At 40.1% G+C, this 24,640-nt stretch overlaps 1 protein-coding gene across 2 annotated transcripts in view; it reads left to right on the top strand.

Moving 5' to 3' along the window:
- ASNS (asparagine synthetase (glutamine-hydrolyzing)) overlaps positions 1-24,640 on the top strand; it is an 89,430-nt gene that overhangs the window by 39,618 nt on the left and 25,172 nt on the right. For both annotated transcript variants that reach the window (XM_042918362.1, XM_042918352.1), the window contains exons 3-4: positions 19,234-19,500; positions 20,873-20,970. The gene's annotated coding sequence lies outside the window, so the exon portion shown is untranslated. The remainder of the gene's footprint in view (positions 1-19,233; positions 19,501-20,872; positions 20,971-24,640) is intronic.

The raw sequence follows: 24,640 nt of genomic DNA, 5'->3' as shown, positions 1-24,640 counted from the left end.
TTGCTATAGCAGATATAAGAAGCAGCCACTGTCCCCAGGGCTGACACAGAGTGCACAAAGAAGTCCCCACCTCTTTTAGCATGAGACCCAGACTATGTGGAACTGGGCATGGCCAGTTCACTGGATGGCAGAGAAATCATTGTAGTGCAGTGCTGGTGGAACTTGCCAGAAATCAGCCCTCTAATGTGCCAAGGAGAGCTGTTGACAGGGAGGTGTCTCACCAGAGGCATTCTGCCAAACCTTCTGAAGGGGATAACTGGGGAAGCTGCTGGCTGCTGGCCACCAGCCATGGGGAAGCTGTGCATGACACAGGAGCAGGTGCTGGGAAAAGACACATATGAACACACACACACATTTCATCAGAACAGGGAAGCAAAATCCTTTCCTCCTGTGCCCTCTACTGACAAAGCTTAACATTGTGCCGATCGGCAAAGGAAAAATACTTAAAGGGCCCAGGTCCATTTCACAGAGCAGGCTTGGGGTGAATTTGAAGTTGCATGGTTATAAATGGCTAACTGGTGCTCGGGCACCATCCCAGGCTGATTCCTCCCCCTCCCCACCACCACCTCACCTTCTGCTCGGTTTGTACCATGTCCTGCTGAGCTTGCCCTGGCGATGCCTGGACATCTCCACAGCTACATCATCCTCTTCTGCTCCTCATTGGTCTCCTGCTTCTCAGCAGTTCACATTCCAACCCTCCTTCCCCTACTTCTAGAGACACTTTTCTTAAGTCAAAAATGCATATATGGATGCCCTATGACAAGAATTCCTCTGTGGATTTATATAGGATACACGTTAGACCAAAGGGTATAGCACTAGCTGGTCTCAAAGGACTGCAAATGAGCATGGCCATATAATACTCTATCTGAAAGTTGGAAATTCTCTTCTTGAATTTTTCATCCTGTTTTTTATCCTGTTGAATTATGGTTTGGAAGCAGTACGCCTAAGGAATCGTGGGAGACATCTGACAGGATGGGAATGAATGAGAGAATTTTGCTGTCTCAAACTTGCATTTCAAATACTGCAAAGAAGTCCTTTTAGACCACAGATTGAAGATAGGAGAAAAATAGCACTATCATTTGAGTTATTGATGAACAAACAACTGAATAATTAGTGAGTACTTTGTATATACACCACCTTGAAGTGCTTACACCTGGGCATTGCTGGCTTCTCTATTAGGGAAAGTGCTGAGGACCCACAATGAACATGTTTTTATTTCTTTTAAAATAAGAAGGAAAAAATGAACATTTAGGTCAAAGAAAATATTTTAACATATAATATTAATATATTTTTCTGTATAACATTTCAATTATAAAATATAAATTTTAACATTTTTTATAGAGAAAGGATCCACAAAGGCAAAATTACTCAGGGCCCGTGAAAGCCATAATGTGGCCCAGGGTCCAGAGGCTCAGACCCAAGTTGGGAATCTAGTTTAGTGTTTTCTAATCAGTAGGCCATGGACTCTCAGAGTTAATGCTCTTGTAGTTTTGTTTGCAGACTGAATAATCTCCGATAACAGTTGTGTAACTTTGTGATCAATAAGATAGGAATTTACTTTGAAGTGTTTCTAAAGTCATTCTTTCATATATATTGTCAGCAATGATTACCAAGAGAATAGTTACTATGATGTGTGCCTGGAAAGCATCCACATAATTTTGTAATGTTAGAAAAGTAATCCATAAACTGGAATGGCTAAGAAGCATTGATCTTAGTAGACTTATATGCAAACTATATCAACATCTTAAAAGGTCTTAATTACTATAATACTCTCTGGGCTAAGCCAAGATGCGTTCATTTAGGCCAAGAGTATACATCTCCTGTAGGGTAAAGCTGAGAGATGACGACTGGCCCAAGCCTTATCTTGGAAGGGGAGGATTTTATTATGGATCTTCTATGGCTCAGGGCTGATTGGGGGGGGGGGGGAGTGGGAGGGAGGGGAAGGTGGGTGATGGGTATTGAAGAGGGCATCTTTTGGGATGAGCACTGGGTGTTGTATGGAAACCAATTTGACAATAAATTTCATATATTTAAAATACATACATACATACATACATACATAAATATTAAAAAAAATAAAAAGTTTGATAAACTCTCCCAGCCTGTATAATGGATCTCTAAATTGTGAATGGAGTTCACTCTGGAAAAGATAGGCATATATGATTTCCTTTTGTTTTATATTTAATGTTTAAAAGAGAGGATATTTATTTTTTCATCCTAGTTAAATCCATTCTGTCTTTAGTCAGTTCTTCTAGGTTAGTAGTGTTATAGGTAAAATACTAGTCTTCTACCATTTTAGAAAATTCTTGTGGTAGGAGAATGGATTCCAGATTTGGAAAAACCAAAGTTGAAATTTTTAGTGAACTTTTTCTGGTTATGGATACTTCGAAAATCACATAACTTCTCTCGAATGGCAGTTGTTTTTATCCTTGTAAAATAGGCATAAAAATATCCCTCTCCCCCGACATGTTTCCCATCCTTACTGAGCCATCTTCTGGGTTTGGTAACCTCTTGTTTTGTCAAATACAGGATTCAGAGGTGAGAGAGTGAGTACAATTTTGTCCAGAAACCTGCAAAAACATTTTAAATTGCATGTTAACTCTACAGAAAAGTTAACAGTTTTGTTTGTAAACTAAATACTGATTCTTTACAAATTATCATTATATTTATAATAGCCAAATTAATCAATCAAATATCTTGCAGTTCATACTTGCTATAAGGTTTTGTATTTTCATCCTGTTTCTTCCCCACAGCCATTACGGTGATGTGGACTTGCATTTGTTTTTTAAAATTAAAAGTTTTTTTCTTCACAGTATTTGCATTGCAACCACCATTCCTATCTAGTTCTAAAATACTTACATCATTCCAAAGTAAAACCCCTTACCCTTTATCTTTAATTGTTTTCTCCCCATTCTCTGCATTACCCATTCCCTGAAAATCATCAATCTGCATGCATTCTGTCTCTATGGATTTACCTATTTAGAATATTTCATATAAATGGAATTATAAAGATGTGACCTTTGTGTCTGGCTTTGTTCACTTAGCATGTTTTTGAAGTTCGTTTATGTTGTAACATGTATTAGTACTTCATTTCTTTTTATGCCTAAATCTGTATTTACATACATACATTCTGTTGCATGTGTATACCCCAGTTTTGTTTGTTCATTCATCCACTGAAGGACTTTTGATCTGTTTCCACCTTCTGGCTGTTATCAAGTGTTGCTACCAACGTTCTTGTATACGTACTCCTTTGAGTACATGTTTTCAAATTCTTTTGGGTGTATTCCTGGGTCACGTGGTAACTCCTATTTAACTTTTTGAGGAACTGCCAAAATGTTTTCCACGGGGGCTAAACCATTTCACACTCCCACCAATGTATGAGGGTTCTAATTTTTTCATATCCTCACCTTAATAAAAAACGTTGATTTTGCTTAGTAGGCAGCTTAAATGAGATGGGAGTTCCAGAAGGAGAAGCAGTGAGTAGTCATCCCTAAATTCCGCCTCATCTAGACTTCTCAGTGCCTGTGTCAATGAGGAACACACTTGCCCTTGCAGAATCCACACCCCATGGCACTTCCTCAACAGGTACCAGGATGAATGCTTGGCTGTGCTCTCCAACTGGGCAGAGCTGGAGGCCATGGTAGCAGGATTGAAGACTCCCTTGGGATGCCATTTCTTTGTCTATATCCATCACCTCTCCCTCGCCATTTCTGTCCAGGCACCATCTCTCTTGCTACCTGGTGTACATTTAGAAGGCTTTGTTTTTTCTATAAACAACAATTATAATATTCTCTAAATGTAGCTTATAAACAGTGTTGTAATGAAATGTATGGAAACAAAAAGGAGAGAGTGTGCAAAATCTATCCTCTTGAGCAACTGCTGTCATTTTTCAGGTGCTTTCCACGCCCTTACTCCTAAATGTTCTGAGAATAGATCTGTAGTGATTTATACTTTAAATACCCATATGTGTCAGCAGGGAAAATGTGAAATATACCCATATCTGGGTTTCTCTCCAGAACTATGAACTCACTGTCTCTGGACTAAGATTCCAGAATCTGCTGTTTTATGGTTTTCAAGTCCTATTCATCCTTAGCCAGAACTGTGACCCCAAGAGAATAAAGAATTTTTTCCTTCACTTCCAAGTTGTAGGTCCGTTACCTAAAATTTACAAGTAATGATCCATCTACCTTGGTAAGGGATGATAGAAATATTTTTACAAGTTTTGTTTTATAATCTGCTTAGTAACTGCCCTTCTTTTTATATCCCTCATCCACATACAGTTCTATGAGGCAGAACAGTGGGTGACCTCTCTGGAAAGCAGGAAAGTGTCTGGTCTGAAGTTGTCTCAAGTCTGAAGTGGGGTGGAGGGAAGCTAGGGTGTCTCTAGGTCTTTGAGATCTAGATACAAAGACTGATCCGCCACTGAAATGTATACATTCAAAGGGTAAATAGTAAATCTTATTTAGTTATAGTAATGGCCATTTATCAAACTTCTATCTGATTCTGGGGACTGCATTTTGTGTGTTATAAACATTATTTTCAAATTCTCAACAAAACCCATCAATTTAGCTATTTTACAGAAGAGGGTTAATGTAGCTTATTTAACCCTGCATCCTCTCTACTATACAGTATGGCTTCTCTGCTCAGAGAGCTTACTCTGAGAATCAAGCTGGGGAGACATTTGGTCAACACCATAGTTCTAAACTTGGAGTCAGTGGCTGGTTAGCAGGAGTGCCAGAGACAGAAGGCTGTCATGACTAGGCCTTTACCTGTTTGGCTTGAATACCCATCCTGGACGTGGCACAACTGTGGCTTCCTCAGGTTTGCTGGGAGAAAAGCATATTAGTCTCCAATATAGACACTGGGAAGGAAGACAGCCAGGGTTTCCCACTCTGATTGCCTGGGCTCCTACTAGACATGGCTTTTATACCATTCTTTGGTACATCAGAAGGTTATTTTGGGAGGGCTTAAGTGGGCTGGCTGCCAGAGTGTTACTGTGTCCAGGAGAAATGGGGAATCCGGGAATTGGTACCTACTGGTCTAGGAAGATAATTCACATAGCCGTAGAGCTGCAAAGGCTAAGAGATGGAAATTGACTGTAGGAGGGAAGAAGAGTTACTTCGATTGACAAGGTCGTCAAAGGCCTCACCAAGGAGATGACATAGTAGCTGAGATGAGAATAACAGGAGGAATGGGAAGATCCCGAGAAAAAACACTCCAGAGAGAGGGAACAGCAAGGGCAAAGGGTTTAAGATGGGAATGAATTGCATTGCCAGAGGAAAGTAAAGGTGGCCATTGTGCTAAATTTGGTACCCAAGGTGGGGGATATAAAGGAAGATGAGGTACAAGAGATTGTTGGGGGTCTATTCACTTGAGCCTCCTAGACCCAGGGTAAATAGCAGGGATTATATTTTAAATGCAGTGGGAAACAATGGATGGTTTGAAGCCTGGGAATATTATCTAATTCACACTTACAAGATTCCTTGGATAACTCTACAGAGAATTGTTTCTCAGAGGAGTGAAATGAAACCAGGACACTAATTAAGAGACTAGTAGTTCAGGAAGGTGATAATACCCAGCCTGGACATAAACCAGAGAAGAGGTATAGAGACTTGGGATTTATTTTGATAATATTAAATAACATAATTTATTAATGGAGTAGATCTGAGAGGGGAAAGAAAAAAGGTATGTAGAATGATTCTCTGCCTTTTTGTTTTTGAACCAGATCATTCCTTACTTTGCATTAGGGTCTTCCTGTTTTGGATTTATTTTATAATTTCTTATCTTATAAATTGATAAAAAGTCACCTCCTGTATACTGCTGCTACCCTCATGTCTCTTTTCACAGTGATGTTTTTCAGGACACTGATACTGACCCACTGACAAATCCAAGGTAGATTTTTAGTGCCTGTCCCCAGCACTCAGTGAAATTGGAATGATATTCACCTCTTCCCTTGCTTGTTAAAACTCTTACTTTGTTGGCTTCAGGTCACCAGCCTTCCTGAGGTTCTCTCACTTTTCCCTCTCATTTGACTACTTCTCTAGTCTTGATATCCATAGAGCCCTGCTTTGATTTTTCCTTAGGGTAGAAAATCGCTTCTCCAGTTGAACTTGCGTGGCTTCAACTCCCAGACATTTCTGATGGTTTGAAAATCTATATAATAATAATAATTGTACTTAAATTGATTGTAAGATTGTTATGCACCAGCACATTTCTAAGCCCTATGTATATGTTACATCATTTTATTTATACTGTGGTATCGTATCACTATCCCTATTTTTTAAATGAGGGAACAGATTCATGGTTAACGATTTTGCTCAAGCTCACATAGTTAGCAAATGGCAGACCTTGGTTTTGAACACAGACCCATATGAATCCTGAAGTATCATAACAACTGAGGTCTACTGTCTTTCAAAATTCATGTTCATTCTAATTCTATCCTTCCCCGCAAACCCAACAAGACAAAACCCCTTCTTTTTGTAGTCTTTATTTTGCTTCATGATTTGATCTTCCATATGGTGTCCAAATCTGGAAATATCCTGGACTCTGCCCTCTCCACTATCCCCTATCAAATTGTTCTTTATTTCTAGCAGCACTTAGTTCACAGATGTCATAGCAAATATATGTTGGTGACATCTCCTGCCTCCTAATTGATTTTCTGGGCTGGTCTTTACACAGTCCGGTAGTCCTGCACAGTTAACAGATACTTTTCTTTCTTAATTTGTTTGAACTTTCATTTATTTTTGAGAGACAGAGAATGAACGAAGGAAGAGCAGAGAGAGAGGGAGACACAGAATTCAAAACAGGCTCCAGGCTCTGAGCTGTCAGCACAAAGCCCGATGCGGGACTTGAACCCACAGACTGTGAGATCATGTCCTGAGCTGAAGTTGGATGCTTAACTGACTGAGTCACCCAGGTGCCCCAACTTTCCAATCAATGTGATTCTGTCACTTTGCTTAAAAATATCTCTTGGCTTCTTGAGTCCTTGTTGCCTACTAATATCCATAGAATTCATCCAAGATCCTTCACAATTGACCGCACCTGTATTTTCTGATCAGATTTATCTCACATGTATGTGAATGATTGCTTTCTTAAATGTATGCACATGAGGAAAAACATACAAAATAATTTCAAGGTATTGCTAAAGATATAGTGGATTTTTATCATTGTGAATATCTCAATCAATGAAATGTTAAACATACAACTGCTTTCATATAGGATACTTAAGAGTGTCTCAGAAGTGAAAAAGGCTGATATCTGCTGATTGGTTCTTCTTTTTGATTGATCATCATTTCATAAAACCTTTCTTTGGGATTTTGGAGCTTAAAATTTTTAATGAACATGATTAGCTATTGTAGTTCCAAGGTTGTGGACCTTGTAGTGAAAGTCATTCCTGGGCTGAATAATGGAATAATTTTTTGGGGGTGTGAACCTAGGTGTGCATGGGGTTATAAGCCCTAAGATCTTAACAAAGTAGGGAAGAATTTAATTTTCATTCTTAATAGCTTATTATAAAGAAAATTTAAAATGTATCCATCCCTTATGGTAGGTTTCAATATAGAAATGGGAATGAAATAAAAAGGGAAAAAATGATATTTAGTTATAATACTATATCAATGTTGTTTGGTCTTCAGTTGTGTCCTACATTGAAAGCAGGGGATTGATGGACATTGTTTTCTATCCCAGTGTAGCCACCTGTTGATTTGACAGTATCTCCAGAGCAAAGAGCTTATTTAGGTCATTTCCCTGGTACAAAGGCCCTGTATGGTCAGAGAGAAGATTGGGCTCTGGAGTTGGACATGTTTGGGTTAAAACTTAAATACAAAGTCACCAAATACTACACTTTAGTTTCCTTATCTTCAATATAGGAAAAAAGTCTACTTTGTTATTGGGAGTTTAAATAAGATAGAGTTGAACTTGAAAAGAGTAATAAATCTTGATTTCTCTTTCTATGGTACTATGTACCCAAATAGCTCACATCCATTTAGTACTTAAAACTCTAAGGCTGGAGGAAATTTAATAGCCTAGACCCATATTTCATAAATGTGAAAATACCAAGAGGCCATGTGAGATCTCTTGATCACTTTGTGAAATTGCTATATAATTGAGAATAGGCTGAGAAGTCTTCTTCTAGCCTAGTATTGTCCATGCCTAGTGATGGCAAACTGATCTTCAATCAAATGCTAATGAGATATTAACTGGATTGAATGAAACAAATAAGTGAGGATCTTCTTAATCCTAGGCACTCAGCTGTTGCTGCTGGGTACAGTGATGGATACAAATATTTCCTCTATCTGAAATGGCTCCTAGAAATTCATAGTACTGCCTGCATGCTAGAATCACCTGGGAGAAGTCTTTTTTTTTAAATATAATTTATTGCCAAATTGGCCTCTATACAACACCCAGTGCTCATCCTAACAAGTGCCCTCCTCAATGCCCATCACCCATTTTCCCTCTCCCTCTCCCTCCCATCCACCCTCAGCTTGTTCTCTGTATTTAAGAGTCTCTTGTGGTTTGCCTCCCTCCTTCTCTGTAACTATTTTTTCCCCTTTCCTTCCCCCATGGACTTCTGTTAAGTTTCATAAGATCCACATCTGAGTGAAAACATATATCTGTCCTTCTCTGACTTATTTCACTCAGCATAATACCTTCCAGTTCCATCCACATTGCTGCAGATGGCAGGATTTCATTCTTTCTCATTGACAACTAGTATTCCATTGTATTTAAAAACCACATCTTCTTTATTCATTTATCAGTTGATGGACATTTGGGATCTTTCCATAATTTGGCTACTGTTGAAAGCGCTGCTATAAACATTGGGGTACATGTGCCCGTATGCATTAGCACTCCTCCTATATCCCTTGGGTAAATTCCTAGTAGTGCTATTGCTGGGTCATAGGGTAGTTCTATTTTTATTTTTTTAAGGAACCTCCACACTGTTTTCCAGAACAGCTGCACCAGTTTTCATTCCTACCAACAGTGCAAGAGGGTTCCCGTTTCTCCACATTTTTGCCAACATCTGTTTCTTGAGTTGTTCATTTTAGCCACTCTGACCAGTGGTATCTCAGTGTGTCTTTGATTTGTATTTCACCTGGGAGAAGTCTTAAAACTTATTCATGACTGGACCTCACCCAGAGCTTTAAATTCAGAATTTCAGAATTCTTTCAGTCTAGGGTGCAATCTAGGTATTAGACATCAACACAACTGAATACTTAATACTATTTATTATGGAATGACAGCTATGATGGAAGTGAGAAGAGCTTGGGAACACAGAGGAAGGGACTTGCCTGGGGATTAAAAAGACAGCTTTGGGAAACCTGCGGAAGAGTAATTCCAACTGATTTCACCCATCATCAATTCAGCAAATATGTCTGGAACAAAGTGTCTCTTTTCAGGTATTGTGTTTGACATCATCTGTGGAAAAAGAAATGAGTCAAACAATTTACAGTTAAGGGGTGTGGGGAATAAGATTGCAAGTCGAATAAAAATAAGAATTTATAATTACTTTCCAAAGAGATGTAAACAATAGCAGAAGTTCCCTGTTTCAAAGAGCAACACACCAGGCAACTTCCAAGTAGTGGCTGAGGCAGATATTTGGAAAAAAGATCCAGATCAGCCCTGGATTTTTATTATTCTGATTTTCATTTGCATTCTGACAGTTTGGCTCAAAGACACAGCTGCAGGCTTTTCTCCCCTCCCCTCATCCTTCCTGCCAACTGTTGCTTCCTTCCTCAGACCCTTTTTCTTCTCAGTAGTTAGCCTGACAGCTGCAACGGAGGCCCTACCTCATTTGGAGACCTGGTCCGTCCTTTGAAGAAATGAGGTAATGTCCCCAACAGCAGTGAAATATCGGGACAAGCAGGCAGGAGCAGAAGGAAGGCTGAGAGCAACTTAGGGTAGATGGGGGCCCTGCCAGTCCCTACCCTTCCGTCTCCCTTTCCTCAATACCTAGCAACAACTTAGTAAATTTGCCATATGCCATAAAGTCGTTAAAATTTTACATATATGTATCTACACAAATCATGTAAATCTCCACAAAAACATGATTTAGGTGATGAGCACCCTCTAATGTACTACCTCAAATCATCCAGCTATTTGAGACTATATTAGCTTCTACCCTTCCACATTCTTCCCCTCCACTAACATACTTAAGGTTTATTTTCTTTCCTTTCTACCTTAAGTCTTTTGCATATCACAACATGTACAACTTTAAGCAGAAATCCAGGTCATTGTGATATAACCGGACTGTGTGATATGGGGGGATGGGGTAGAGGGAGGATTGATAGAGGGCAGAGCTTGTAGTCCCAAGTTGACAAACTTGAAGAAGACTTTTTAAAGGGGACTCGCTATAAATGAAGGAAGTTATGCTATTTATCTAATAAAATATTTAAGATTTAAAAATAATTTACAGTATTTGTCTAGGAAAGGAAAACGTACTCACTCTATAAAAGAATCACAATGTTTATCCCCAGAGCAGTAGCCTAAGGAAACCTTGAGATTTTATCTGTCAGGATATATGTCAAGAAGTTCTGTTTATTCATGGTTTTTTTTCTTCATAATCAACTTCCCCACTTTGTAGCTTGTCATCCAGACATGTATATCTATATGTTTATGAATCTATCTAGGGAGTATAGATATTGACTATCACTTCCAGAGACACTTGAGGGAGAGGGATGTGATTAGAAGCAGAGTGGGAGGGTCCTTCCACAGGGGTATTGGCTTGGTGGTGTACCAAGTACATGCCCAAGTCCTGATATTACTTGTCCTAAGTCTCCCTGAGGAGCATAGATGTTTCCTTGAGGTCTTCACTCAGTTTCATGGAGATGCCACAGGATATATTCTTTCTGCCCTCTAGGATAAAGAAGCTATTTGTTTTTGCAACTTCAGGGGAGAAGGGTAGGGAAGGAATATGACCGTTGCAGGAGCAATGACAAGGAAGCTGTATTTTCACATAATCTCCAGTACTACAACTCCATGGTTTTTGTTTGTTTGTTTGTTTGTTTGTTTGTTGGTAAAATCATTATTTATTGAAAAATAATTTATATACCATAAAGTTTAACCATTTAAACTATATAATTTTTTGACTTTTTTGAATTTTTTCCATTGGATATTCTTTCCTGCTTTGTGAAAGATTAGTTTACATTTGTGGGTCCATTTTTGGGTTCTCTATTCTGTTCCACTGATCTATGTGTCTGTTTTTGTGCCAGTACCATACTGTCTTGATAATTATAGCTTTGTGATATAGCTTGAAGTCCAGAACTGTGATGTCTACAGCTTTGTTTTCTTTTTCAGGATCGCTTTGGCTATTCGAGGTCTTTTCTGATTCCATACAAATTTTAGGATTGTTTGTTCTAGCTCTGTGAGGAATGCTTGTGTTATTTTGATAGGGGTTGTATTGAGTATATAGATTGCTTTGGGTAGTATCGACATTTTAACGATATTTGTTCTTCCTATGCAGGAGCATGGAATCTTTTCCATTTTTTGGTGTCTTCTTTAATTTCTTTCCTAAGTTTTCTATAGTTTTCAATGTATAGATTTTTCACCTCTTGGGTTAGGCTTATTCCTAGATATTTTATGGTTTTTGGTGCAGTTATAAATGGGATTGATTGCTTGATTTCTCTTTCTGCTGCTTCATTATTGGTGTATGTAAATGCAACCAATTTCTGTACATTGATTTTATATCCTGCGACCCTGCTGAATTCATGGATCAGTTCTAGCAGTTTTTTGGTGGAGTCTTTTGGGTTTTCCACATAGAGTATCATGTCATCTGTGAAGAGTGAAAGTTTGACTTCCTCCTTGCTGATGTGGATGCCTTTTATTTATATGTGTTGTCTGACTGCTGACATACAACATTGTGTGTGGACTTCCAACATTGTGTTGAATAACAGTGGTGACAGTGGACATCCTTGTCATGTTCCTGACCTTAGGGGGAAAGCTCTCAGTTTTTCTTTGTCTATACTTTTATAGTGTATTTGCTTAAATCATTCTCTTGTTATTCCTAAAATGTTGGCATTTGCAAGGCCTGGCCTTTAATTCCTACCTCTTCTGCTTTTTCAGGATGATCGATTCCATTCTCCAAATATTCCTATGATTTTCCAAATATACCATGGTGGGGCATTATTATATGCTGGTAACTGTGTTTATCTCAATATATTTGACCTTATTTAATTCTTATAACAATCTTAAAATCAGTATTCCTGTTTGGCATGAGGATGAAAAAGTTGCATACCTTGTTCAAATCACATCTGGGACAAGATCCCAGATCTCACTGTAATACCATTGTTTTAAACTTAACATATGGTGCCCAGTATATTGTGAATCTCAATGTCTGACTTGAACCTGAAACCAGTGTTTCATACCTTTGGGGCACTAGAGAGACATGAATGAAAATTATTTTAAATATAGATGCTTTGGGGAGCCTGGGTGGCTGAGTCGGTTAAGCGTCTGACTTCCACTCAGGTCATGATCTTGCCATTCAGAGTTCGAGCCCTGTGTAGGATTCTGTGCTGACAGCTCAGAGCCTAGAGCCTGTTTGAGATTCTGTATCTCTCCCCCTCTCTTTGCCCCTCTCCTGCTCGTGCAGTCTGTGTCTCTCTCTCTCTCTTTCTCTCTCAAAAATAAATGAACATTAATAGATAGATATAGATTAGATATAGATATAGATATAGATAGATGCTTCTGTTCCTCCTTTTTCTTACTGAAAAAAAAATCTTGGCAAATGGTTTTGATGCATGCTATGGATGCATACCAGGTAGTGAGAGCTCAATCCTTATGTTCAAATTGCCACTTAATGGATTATTACCTAGATGCCTCCCAGAAACTTTAACTTGAACAAACCTGAACCTACATTCTTTCAAATTTCCCCTTACTTTATTTCTCATATTGTTAATCTATCACCATTAACACACAAATGGATATTTGGAAGTCGTTCTAGAATCCTGCTTACTCTTTCTCCTTATCCGTTTGTCTCCAAGTCCTACAGAATTTACCTCAGAGATGTCTGTATATCTCTACCATTAATTCTATCCTCTTTCACCTCCTAACTAGTCTCGTTGCTTTTAGAGTTTTAAAAAAAATACTTCTTGCTTTTAGTTTCTTATACTTCAGTTGCATCCTATGTTGTACTGCCATATTATTTTTTCTAAGAAGTGTCTTTTGGGGACCATGTTAATAGTTTTTTTTTTTGTTTTTTTTTTTGTTTTTTTTTTGCACAAAGAGAAATGAGGTTTAATAGCTGGTCAAAATATCACAAAGCAAAACGTCATGACAATTTTACGGTGTATTGAGTATCCTCAAATTTTACTTTCTGCAGTTCAACCTTTTGAACTTGTTTAGGATGTGAAGAGATGCATGCAGTCCCTTTAGGAAACATGAGGGAAGACTGATAGCTGGAGGGCTTAACATGAGGGTTCATGTCTTTGCCATTCTGAATTTTTGCTTGGGAAGTAATATATTGAACAGAAATGAGGAGTCTGAGTGTTAACCTATGCAAAAGTTAAATCGTGGGCTCTACCTTGAAGGCATAATCATTTTTGTATGCAAATAAATTCATTAGTAAGCCAGTTGTGTTTTTTTTTTAATTTTTAAATTCTTATTTATTTTTTGAGAGAGAGAGAGAGAGAGAGAGAGTGCACAAGCTGTGGAGGGGCAGAGAGAGAGGAGAAAAAGAGGATGCAAAGCAGACTCCAGGCTCTGAGCTGTTATGACAGTACAGAACCCTATGTGGGGCTTGAACCTGCAGACTGTGAGATAATTACCTGAGCTGAAGTGGGACACCTAACCAACTGAGCCACCCAGGCACTCCTCCAGTTGCGTTTTTCAATTTGTGGAGCATGGAGCCTGGATAGTTTGGGGGATTATATAGCAAGGAATTGGTGAACCTGGATGTTGCTGCCTCATTGTCTGTACATTGAAAATAATGTAACTGATAAATCTATAAAAGTAATTTTCAAGTAAATGTAAAATATAAATTTAAAGTGGGACCAAGTGAACAGTAGGTGGTTGCATTATAAATTTTGTTATCAGTGGTACCCAATTACAATTACTCTCATGTGAATGGTTTAATTTTTTGATGTTAGCAAAGAGCTCCACAGAGTTGGAAATTTTAATAAGCATTTATTTAGTTGATGGGAATTTCAAAAATTTATAGTTTTTAAAATAACTTCAAGTAGATATGTTGAAGTGAAGATTGATACAGTATTCTGGAATTGCTGGAGCAATCCAAGGTTAAGATTTAAAGTTGTTGGGGCGCCTGGGTGGCTCAGTCGGTTGAGCGTCCGACTTCAGCTCAGGTCACGATCTCACGGACCGTGAGTTCGAGCCCCACGTCGGGCTCTGGGCTGATGGCTTAGAGCCTGGAGCCTGCTTCCAGTTCTGTGTCTCCCTCTCTCTCTGCCCCTCTCCCGTTCATACTCTGTCTCTCTCTGTCTCAAAAATAAATAAACGTTAAAAAATAAAATTAAAAAAAAAATAAAGTTGTGGATCATGTCAATTTTTTTAGGTCATGATACTAGATTAGATTGAGTGGTGAGTGTAAATTTAAAATAATAATAATAATAATAATAACAATAATAATAAGAGAGTCCAGGACTGAGCTGTAGGGCTTTCCAATATTAACATTATAGTAAGGAGCCAGCAAAGCAGATAGAATGGCTAGCAGAAAAAGAGGAAAATCAAGAGAATTTGTGTCTCAAAAGCCAAGTGTTTAAAGTGGAGACTGATTAACCGTATCAAGTGTTGCTGATAGGTCAACGGAGATGAGAGCTGAGAAACAACCTTTGGATTTTGCCATGTGGGGGTTACTGGTAGTTTTGGTAGAAGGTGGGAGAGAAAATCCTCTAGGGGCGAGTTCAGGAGAGTACAGAAAAAAAATTGGAAATGGGGAATTTAGATTGACTACTAGAAGAGTTTCACTATCGAAGGTAAAGAAATGGAGCAAGAGGTAGAGAAAGAGGTACAGTCATAGAGTCAAGAATGCAGGGTGCCTGGGTGGCTCGGTCGGTTAAGCGTCCGACTTCGGCTCAGGTCATGATCTCGCGGTCCGTGAGTTCGAGCCCCGCATCGGGCTCTGTGCTGACAGCTCAGAGCCTGGAGCCTGTTTCAGATTCTGTGTCTCCCTCTCTCTGACCCTCCCCCGTTCATGCTCTGTCTCTCTCTGTCTCAAAAATAAATAAACGTTAAAAAAAAATTTTTTTTTAATTAAAAAAAAAAAAAGAATGTGTTGGTGGTGGTGGTGGTTTTTGCTAAGATGAGAGAAACAACAAAGATCACAAGCTGAGGGGAAAGATCCTGAAGAGATCCATTTCAGCTGTGTTAATACTATTAACCCCTTCCTGTTTTTAAACTAGATTATATTCTCTATCTTGGAATTATATATTTCTAATAATTAAGCTTTCAAACTTGTAGGAAAGCTGAATGCTATCTCTATGTACTGCTTCTGCTTGTTCTCTCATCAAAGTACCCTTTGTTCAGGTCAGAACAAAGATATCCTCATTAACAGATGTAATGGTTAATTTTCTGATCCGTAAGTGCTTAATACAATGATTCTGATTCATTCTCCTGTTGCCCACTCCCACTGGCTTCCAGGCCACAGCACTCTCCTGATTATCCTTTCTGCTTCTACGTCTTCTCAGTCTGTTTTTGCCTGCCCCTGCTATGCCTGACCCTCAAGAGTTGGCATCCCCAAGGCCCTGCCTTTAATGATCTTCCCTCCTATACTTCCAGGGTTATCAGCTCCAAACCTCTGACTTCAATTCCTACCTTTATTCATGGTTCAACAACCTATGTAGTCATAATAGCATATAACATTTATGGAACAATTACTACTATACGCCAGGCACTTTGCTCATTGATGTATCTGCCTTGTTTCATTAAGTCCACATCAAGTAATCATTTGAGTATTTTCCAAATCATGGAAAATCATCCAAATGAGTAATCATTTTCAAATGAGGAAGTTAATGCTCAGAAAGTCTCCAAATCTTGTCCAATCTCACAGAATTAGTCATGGCAGAGCTTTTAATGAATCCATTGTCTATTTGACTCTAACGCTGATTTTTTTATTTTTTTTATTTTTGAGAGGTGGGGAGGGGCAGAGAGAGAGGGAGACACAAAATCCAAAGCAGGCTCCAGGCTCCGAGCTGTCAGCACAGAGTCCAATGCAGGGCCTGAACTCATGAACCATGAGATCATGACCTGGGCCGAAGTCATATGCTTAACCAACTGAGCCATCCAGGCACCCCTCTAAAGCTGATGTTATAACTACGGTGTTTTATTGTCTTTTAAAACTCTGAGATCTCCTTAGTTTGAGATTGGTACATCTGTCCAAATACCTAATGTATGTAGCTCAGGCATGTCTATCTTAATAGATGTTAAACTAAACTCAGTATTCTGTGCCCCTCATTTCAACCCCTACCCTACTTCCCAAATGTCTCTATTTTAATATCCTCTGATATTCCTTATTTCTTATCATGGTTTCTCCTTCAGCCCATCCCCCCAGTCTGCAATGTTCTGGATTTGCCCTTCTCTCACCCTCCTGTCCATGTCCCTTGTTCTCATCTCCAGGTAACTGTAGGGGTGTCTCTGTACCCCAGTGCTGTCGACCTCTCCTTCCTGCTGCTGGGCTCCCACTGTAGTTGGTTCTCATTACAGCTGGCAAGGTTAGCTTTTGAAAAAGTCCATCTGATCATTCTGTTCCACTTAAAAAACTTGTAGCCCTCATCACCTCCACTGTCCTTTCCATTCTCCTTATCACTCTGGCCTTGCCTGCCTTGCCTATCAGAGACAACATGAACATATGGGAAGAATTGTATTTTAAGATATGTGTAGATGCTGTTATGCTGAAGAAAATAAAATAGGTTTCAGAACCTTTACTACAGTTAAGTGGCTAATCACTTACTCTTCTCAATCGGTGGGGAAATTAAATGTACAGCTATTGTCACATGAGTCTGCTCAGTTTTTTCACATGAAAAAAAGACATTCATAACTACATGCCAACTAGATTATTTTCATGTAAAAGCTCTGGTTTTAACTAATATTCTCTGGTTATTCTCTGGCTGTAGACCCTGCACCTAGGGGACATTAATTTTATATAATAAATTTGAGGGCGCCTGGGTGGCTTAGTCGGTTAAGCGTCCGACTTCGGCTCAGGTCACGATCTCGCGGTCTGCGAGTCCGGGCCCCGCGTCGGGCTCTGGGCTAATTGCTCAGAGCCTGGAGCCTGCTTCCGATTCTGTGTCTCCCTCTCTCTCTGCTCCTCCCCCGTTCATGCTGTGTCTCTCTCTGTCTCAAAAATAAATAAATGTTAAAAAAAAATTTTATATAATAAATTTGAGTAACATGAGTGACAGAGTGGAGTTGCATACATAAGGATGGAGAGGGGAAGAGGATACTAACACCAGGATCATTTTGAAACAGGAATGGGATGAATTCTATGTTCTTAATAGCTCATTTAAAATAATAATAAAATGTATCTGCTCCTTTGTAAGCTTCCAATTTAAAAAATTCCAGTGAAGACTGGAAAAAATTATACTTAATTATATACTGTATTTTCTTTCTTTTTAAAAAAATATTTTTTGAGAGAGAAAGTGGGGGAGGGGCAGAGAGCGAGAAGGAGACAGAGAATCCCAAGCACACTCTGCCCTGTCAGCACAGAGCTCCATGCTGGGCTTGAACTCCCAAACCATGAGGTCACGATCTGAGCTGAAATCAAGAGCTCGATGCTTAACTGCCTGAGCCACCCAGGTGCCTAATATACTCTGTTTTAATGTAGCATGACGTGGACTTTTTGTGTCCCGAAATAAAAATGATTATACTCATATAGTTCAGTCTCCCAGGTAAGAAGTCATGTGGAGTGGCAGGGAATAGAATCTGGGTTCGGATCCACTTGGGTTCAAACCCTGGATATATTCTTGGATAACTGTGTGATCATGAGCAAGGCCTATCTTATCTCTGATTCTCAATTATCTTTAAATGGAGGAAAATCCTATCTGCAATGTCAATGCGAGGATGCTTGGGACCAAAGATCATTAAGTGTTATAATTTCTCTTCTGACATTATGTCACATCCATTTACTAGAAGGGACCAGGAAATTTATATATTTCAGCCCCATTTTTTACAAATGTGGAAACCCAAGAAGATTATATGAATTAGCAAGAGACACATCATAAACTATTTGTATATCTGGGAACAGACATCACAACTTGGTTGGTACCAGACTCCTGCCCCAACTCAATTATCATTATCATAGGGCTGGGACATGACATCAGCTCTGAGAAAAGTGGGAAACATTTCTCTTACATGAAATGTAAGAACATAATGTATGAGGATTCATTTTCCTATGTACCACAAGGAACGCTTCAAACCTGTTACAGTGAAAAGAGAACATTCTAGTCTTCTCATTTATTCCACTCCAACTCACCGTTTCATAATTCAATAAGTATTCATGCAATAACAAGTCTGCCAGGTACTATTTGAGTTGATCTGAAAAGTCAGAAAGTTTACAATTAAAGGATGAAGGAGAAATAAAATGGTGGAAGAGGATAGTAATACCAAGTAGTAATCATGTCCCTAAAAGAAATGCAAACAAATACAGAAGCACCTTCTTTTCATAACAGCAAATTGGGCAACCTCTTAATAGCAGGGATGAAGTTCCTTCCTCCAATCTGAGAAATAAAGAAGCCAGTCACTTTTTTGTTTTTGTTTGTTTTTTAAATCTAGAGTTATTTTTTTCTGTCCGTCTCACAGATGTAGCTTCAATAGTTTCCTCCCTTTACCGTCCCTTCCTGCTATCCACTCCCCTTTGTCTCAGCCTCTTGTCCGAGGTGGAATCTTCCTGGTAGCAGCAAGCACTTTCAGAAATGTCCAGTCTGGGGGCGCCTGGGTGGCTCAGTCGGTTAAGCGTCTGACTTCGGCTCAGGTCATGATCTCGCGGTCTGTGGGTTGGAGCCCCGCGTTGGGCTCTGTGCTGACAGCTCAGAGCCTGAGGCCTGTTTCAGATTCTGTGTCTCCCTCTCTCTGACCCTCCCCTGTTCATGCTCTCGCTCTCTCTGTCTCAAAAATAAATAAATGTTAAATAAATAAATAAATAAATAAGAAATGTCCAGTCTGCATTCATTTGCCAGACACACAAACATGGAGGTGGGCAAGGAATGACTTGGGGGAAGGTGAAAGGAAGGTTGAGGGAGCTGAGTGCTGCCTGCAGTACCCTTGCTGCCTCTGTACCCCTCTCTTCTCCAGATCTCACAGCACTCTGATGAACTGAAGAAACACACATCCCCACTGCCCACCTCCCATCAAGACACAACGGGACATTGGACTGTGCTTTGGGACACTTTTGAATGGAACTGGATGAAGAGAATCCAAGAGGTGCCATGGGGATTATTTTTCTTCCCCTCATGGCTCCCAAGTTTGCTCCTACCTTTTATTTGCTCCAAGACCTCAAGCAGATGTTTCTTCCTAAAATTGAAATGAATGAAAATCCACAGGACAGTGTGATTTACGTGGGTAAATGCATTGTTCGAACTTTATTGGAACCCCAGTAAAGCAAATTATAGAAAGAATACCATGTTATCCAGATAATTGTCTTTTTTTAAAAAAGTGCAATTTCTACTGTATTCATCTCCTTTGTCTACTATGAGATATTTTAATATGGTTAAAATGCTTCTCAACTCTGGATCATCTGAATCACTATCGGGGTTTTTAAAAGGTGTTGATGCCCACCTTGACCTACAAAATTGGAATCTGTGTTGGTTAAAGTAATCTCCAGGTCAACATTCTGATGTTGAAGACAACAGCAGTTTCTGCCTCTTTTTATTTATTTTTTTAATTAGTTTATTTTTGAGAGGCAGAGAGAGACAGAGCATGGGTGGGGGAGGGGTAGAGGGAGACACAGAATCGGAAGCAGGCTGCTGCTCTGAGCTGTCAGCACAGAGCCTGATGCGGGGCCGGAACTCACAAACGTGAGATCATGACCTGAGCCGAAGTCGGACGTTCAACCAACTGAGCCACCCAGGTGCCCCGGCATCTTTTTAAAAAAATTAATTTTTTGGTTAAATTCACATAAAATTCACCGTTTTAAAGTGTACAATTCAGTGCTGCTTAGCACTTTCACAATGTTGTGCAACTGATGTAATTTACAAAGCATTTTGAATAACATCTGATATGTAAAACTAGAAAGTTACATTTCTAACAGATACAATTAAAGGCTGAGAAAGTTATTTTTTTAAACTATGTTTCAAACTAGTTTTTTTCAAACTTGTCTCATGATTTCAGTTATTTCCACTCCCAGTCTAGTGAGGTAGAATTATAGAAATATCTGGGGATAGTTGAAGTGTCCTGTTCATCTCTTCACGGCTGGAAGAGTGGGCAAGGCTGCCCAGGGCTCTGCCACTCTTCTTTTCTGTGATCTACAATATGAATATCAAGGTAGATCCAATAGTAACAATGGCTGACATATTTTGAAATTTTATTGTGTTCCAGCTACTTTGCCGGTTCCCTAATCCTCTCAATATTTCTAAACCTCCTAATGAACCTGCAAAGTTCATACTTTTTTCCCATTTGGCAGGTGAAAGAAAGAACTCGCTCAAGGTCACACAGCTTGAAGGTGTTGTAGCTGGAATTCTATATTGTTTCTGTAGGATTGCATTATCCAGATGCTCTCTTCCACAGCACAGCATGAGAGCTTGTGAAAGCAACATTAGGTGGAGAAGCTGGTTCAAACATTAAATAAAAACAGTTCTGAGTTTCTGAACCTAAGATATGTAAGCAGGGAGGCCAAAATGGAGGAAGAAGAAATGGGGCAGAAGACTAAGTATAAGGTAGGGGCTGTGCTTGAATCTTTGCTTGTTCACCTCATGGACTCCTCTCTCTTTGGCAGAAAGGATTCACTAGAAGCAAGTTACAACATGTACCTGTGTGACCAATGGGAAGAGGCCATAACAGGCTTTCACCATCACTAGGTGACAGCCTTCAAGGGTAAGGTCAAGCTAAAGAGAGTTGTCAAGTGTATTAAGGAGGCCAATGACAGCAATGCCAGTGGGAAAGTCTTTAAAACATTCTTTCATGCAGTGGTTAGTCTCTAGAATATCTTCCTGGATGTTCCAAAGCCATCTTAATCATTCAATCAGCAAGTATTTATTGAGTGCTGTCTATGTGCCAGGCATTGTGCTTAGCTCTGGACTGGACTGTGTCAAAAGGAGTGGAGCATTGAGAAGGTAGAGGGAGAAATGATAATTTTTAGGGAAATGGCTATTCTTTGGGAAGAAGAGAGCAATTTGCTGTATGACCTATCTCTGGAGGCTGAGCAAGTGGAAGAACCATGGTGTCTGGAGGGGGTGCATCAGAAGGGCACCTGCTGAATCCCCTGCATGTGTCTGGGCGCAGGTGGGAGGGAGGGTGGGAGAACAGTTGCATGAACAGTTTTGAATGGTGTCTTGCCAAGTTGGAGCATGTGTTAGAATGGAAGATTGGAGATTAATTGGTTAAATAGTCCATGAAGATGGAGACCCTCTTTCACGATCAGGTACTTTGCTCCAAATTTGGGTAGTTGTAGGATGAGTGGGGGTGGGTGCAGGGAGACACCTTACTTTGAATGTGGTAGGGAGCACACCTGAAGTAGAGACCATGTTAATTACAGAGGAATTTAGGATTGGGAATGGTCCTGCTGCTTGGCTTCTCCTTACCTTGGAGGCAGACATCAAGAGTAGGGTCAAGTTAAAGTTACAGAGTGTATTAATTTCCTAAGGGCTGATATAATGTTTTACCATATACTGGATGCCTTAAAATAACAGAAATTTATTCTCTCGTAGTTCTGGAGACCAGAAATCTGATGTCAGCATGTTGGCAGGACCGAACTGCCTCCAAGTCTCTAGGGGAGAATCCTTTCTTGCCTCTTCCATCTTCTAGTGGCTCCGGGTGTTCCTTGGTTTGTAGCTGTATAACTGCCATCTCAGTCTCCATCTTCACATGGCCTTGTCCTCTGTTTTTCCCCTCTGTGTCTTTTATAAGAAGGCTTGTCATTGGATTTAAGGCCCACATGGATAATCTAGGATGATCATGTGTCAAGATCCTTAACTTATGTACATCTGCAAAGGCCCTTTTCCCAGATAAGGTCACATTCACAGGTTCTGGGATTTAAGGAGATATTTAGGGTGCCACCATTCAACCCACTACACCAAGTCTTTTGCATACTATGTTCAGAGACACAAATGGACAGAGGTGACCTCATAGGTAAGCCTATATTTTAGGGTGTTATTTTCTTGCCCCAATTATCCCCTTTCCACATAAGTGGAAACCTATGTGTTCCCACCAGATGTCTTGGATCGTGGCCAGATGCCATGAGAAGGTGCATTTTTCTGCCTGTGCTGGGGCCTGATGGCTGAGATAGGCTCAGTCTGGAGCATTTCCTGAGAGTGGGGCCTCCCTGGTAGTCCAGCATCCAAGCCACAGTGTCTGCCTGGATACTTAGCAGTAGGTAAAAATAAGTTACTTGGAAAAGGTGGCCTAAAAGGTCCTCATGAACAGCAACTACTATTGTCATTTGATCTGCCACAATTGGTCTGGATAGTCTTAGCGTAGTTGTTATTAGGTGTTAGTTTCTTAATGGTCCTGCTTCCCAGCCACAACAGCAACTTCAATTGCTAATAATTTTTGTTGTCACCTTTCTGGGCTGTAGATGTAGTAGCAAATACCATTTGTACCTGCATCATTTTGGGAAACACTGGTCTCCACTAGGGTGTTAAAGACCTTGCTTTGAAGCATTGGGTTGGGTCCTTTCACGGTGGCCACAATTGGAGTAGGAGTGTAATGGGTCTTCAGCTGCCACAATTCTGTGTTCATGGCTGGAATCCAGCAAACTCTTCCCTATTGGGTGGGCATGGTTTAGAGTAGTAAGGGCTGAATGTGGTGGAAGAATTGAGCATATCTGACAAGCCTCAGGGACTATCGGATAACTCTTTACTGGGTACCTTTCATTAAGAGATGTGGATTCTGGCTCACCTTCATCCTGGAGAGATGCTTGTAATATTTTACTAAATGTGCAAACCAAACATAAGACGAATGTCGTAGAGTGATACTATATAATGCAACAACAGGGGCGCAGTATGGTGTGCTTCCTTTTCTGCTCTAGTTTTCTCTGTAGCAGTTATTTACCCTTCTCTGTGTATCGCACTTAGGTATCTTGTTGATTTCCCCTGTGACTGTAAGCTCCATGTCCCCAGATATCGTAGATTCTCCATATATATTGTTAGTTTAATGAAGAAATGAAACCATGCTTTTGTGCTCTGACAACCTCAGTATGCATAACTTCCACAGGAAGAAAAAGGGATAAATCTGGTCTCTAGTCCCAAGTCCAACTGTCAGCAGCTGAAAACCCTATTCACCTCTGCCTGTTGTGTTTAAGAAAAAGGAGACCAGTGGTCTGGGGTGCAATGCAGTAGGAGATGTGTTTGGAGAAGAATGGATGTTTTTGTCAAGCTTCAGGACTTGTTATATGACTGTTTTTGGGCGGTCTTTTATTCCAGGGCTGCTAATTCCTAGCATCATAAACATCTTGACTGGATAGGGCTTAGCCTGGTAAGGCACAGGAGAATTCTGTTTGGGGAGGACCTTTGCTTACTTAATGCTTATTGTGTTAAGGGACCTGGGATAGGTCATCTTACATTCACTATTTTATTTAGCACTTTAAAATTATACATTCCTGGGGCTCCTGGGTGGCTCAGTCGGTTAAGCGTCTGACTCCAGCTCAGGTCATGATCTCACAGTCTGTGAGTTCGAGCCCTGTGTTGGGCTCTGGGCTGATGGCTCAGAGCCCGGAGCCTCCTTCTGATTCTGTGTCTCCCTCTCTCTCTGCCCCTCCCCTGTTCATGCTCTGTCTCTCTCTGTCTCAAAAATAAATAAACGTTAAAAAAAAATTATACATTCCTTTCCCATAAACATACCCTGTTCATCTATTTCTTCTATTCCTATACTTCCTTAGCCTACAACCAAGCCTCTAATCCATTAGCCCCTTTTAGTCTTTTAATAAATTAAGTAACTTCTAACTTGACTTCTTTCCATTCTAATTTAAAGCGTTCAAACTCTACTCTTCAAGTTAGACTAGGTTATACTGCAGTTACAAATGACCACCTAATCTCAGACCCCTGTAACCAGAAAACTACAGATTGATCATGGGTGGGCTGTGGTCCCTCTCATGTTTCATTCTGGGTTGGTGGAGCTGCCTGCCTCTGGAGCACTGCCAGACTCATGGCAGAGGGCAAGGAGGACATGGTGAACCATAACCATGGCTCCTCAAGTTTCTGTTCACAAGAGACACCTGTCACTTCTGCTCATATTTCACTGGCGATAGTAAGTCACATGGCTAAACCGGATGTCAGCGGGCTAGAGATGGTATAATTCTCCCCCTGGTGAGGGGCGCTAAATATTTTTGAACAATAACAGAGTTTACTGAAAGTGCTGTCTCTGCTGAGGCACACTTGGTGCACGTTCCCATGCCAGCTTACCTGTGTTCTACACATGCTCTGCCAAACCCAGAGCCTGGATCCATTCCCCTCCATGCCTGGACCCTAAATCTTGGATTGTCCCATGTGGTTGGAGAATATGCGCTCCCTCATTGCCCCAGTCACGTTTATGTCCTCCTGTATTGGAT

Source organism: Panthera leo, chromosome A2, assembly GCF_018350215.1.
Source record: "Panthera leo isolate Ple1 chromosome A2, P.leo_Ple1_pat1.1, whole genome shotgun sequence".
Taxonomy (NCBI): domain Eukaryota; kingdom Metazoa; phylum Chordata; class Mammalia; order Carnivora; family Felidae; genus Panthera; species Panthera leo.
The sequence above is the reverse complement of the archived record's forward strand: the minus strand, read 5'-3'. Positions and strand labels throughout refer to the sequence as shown.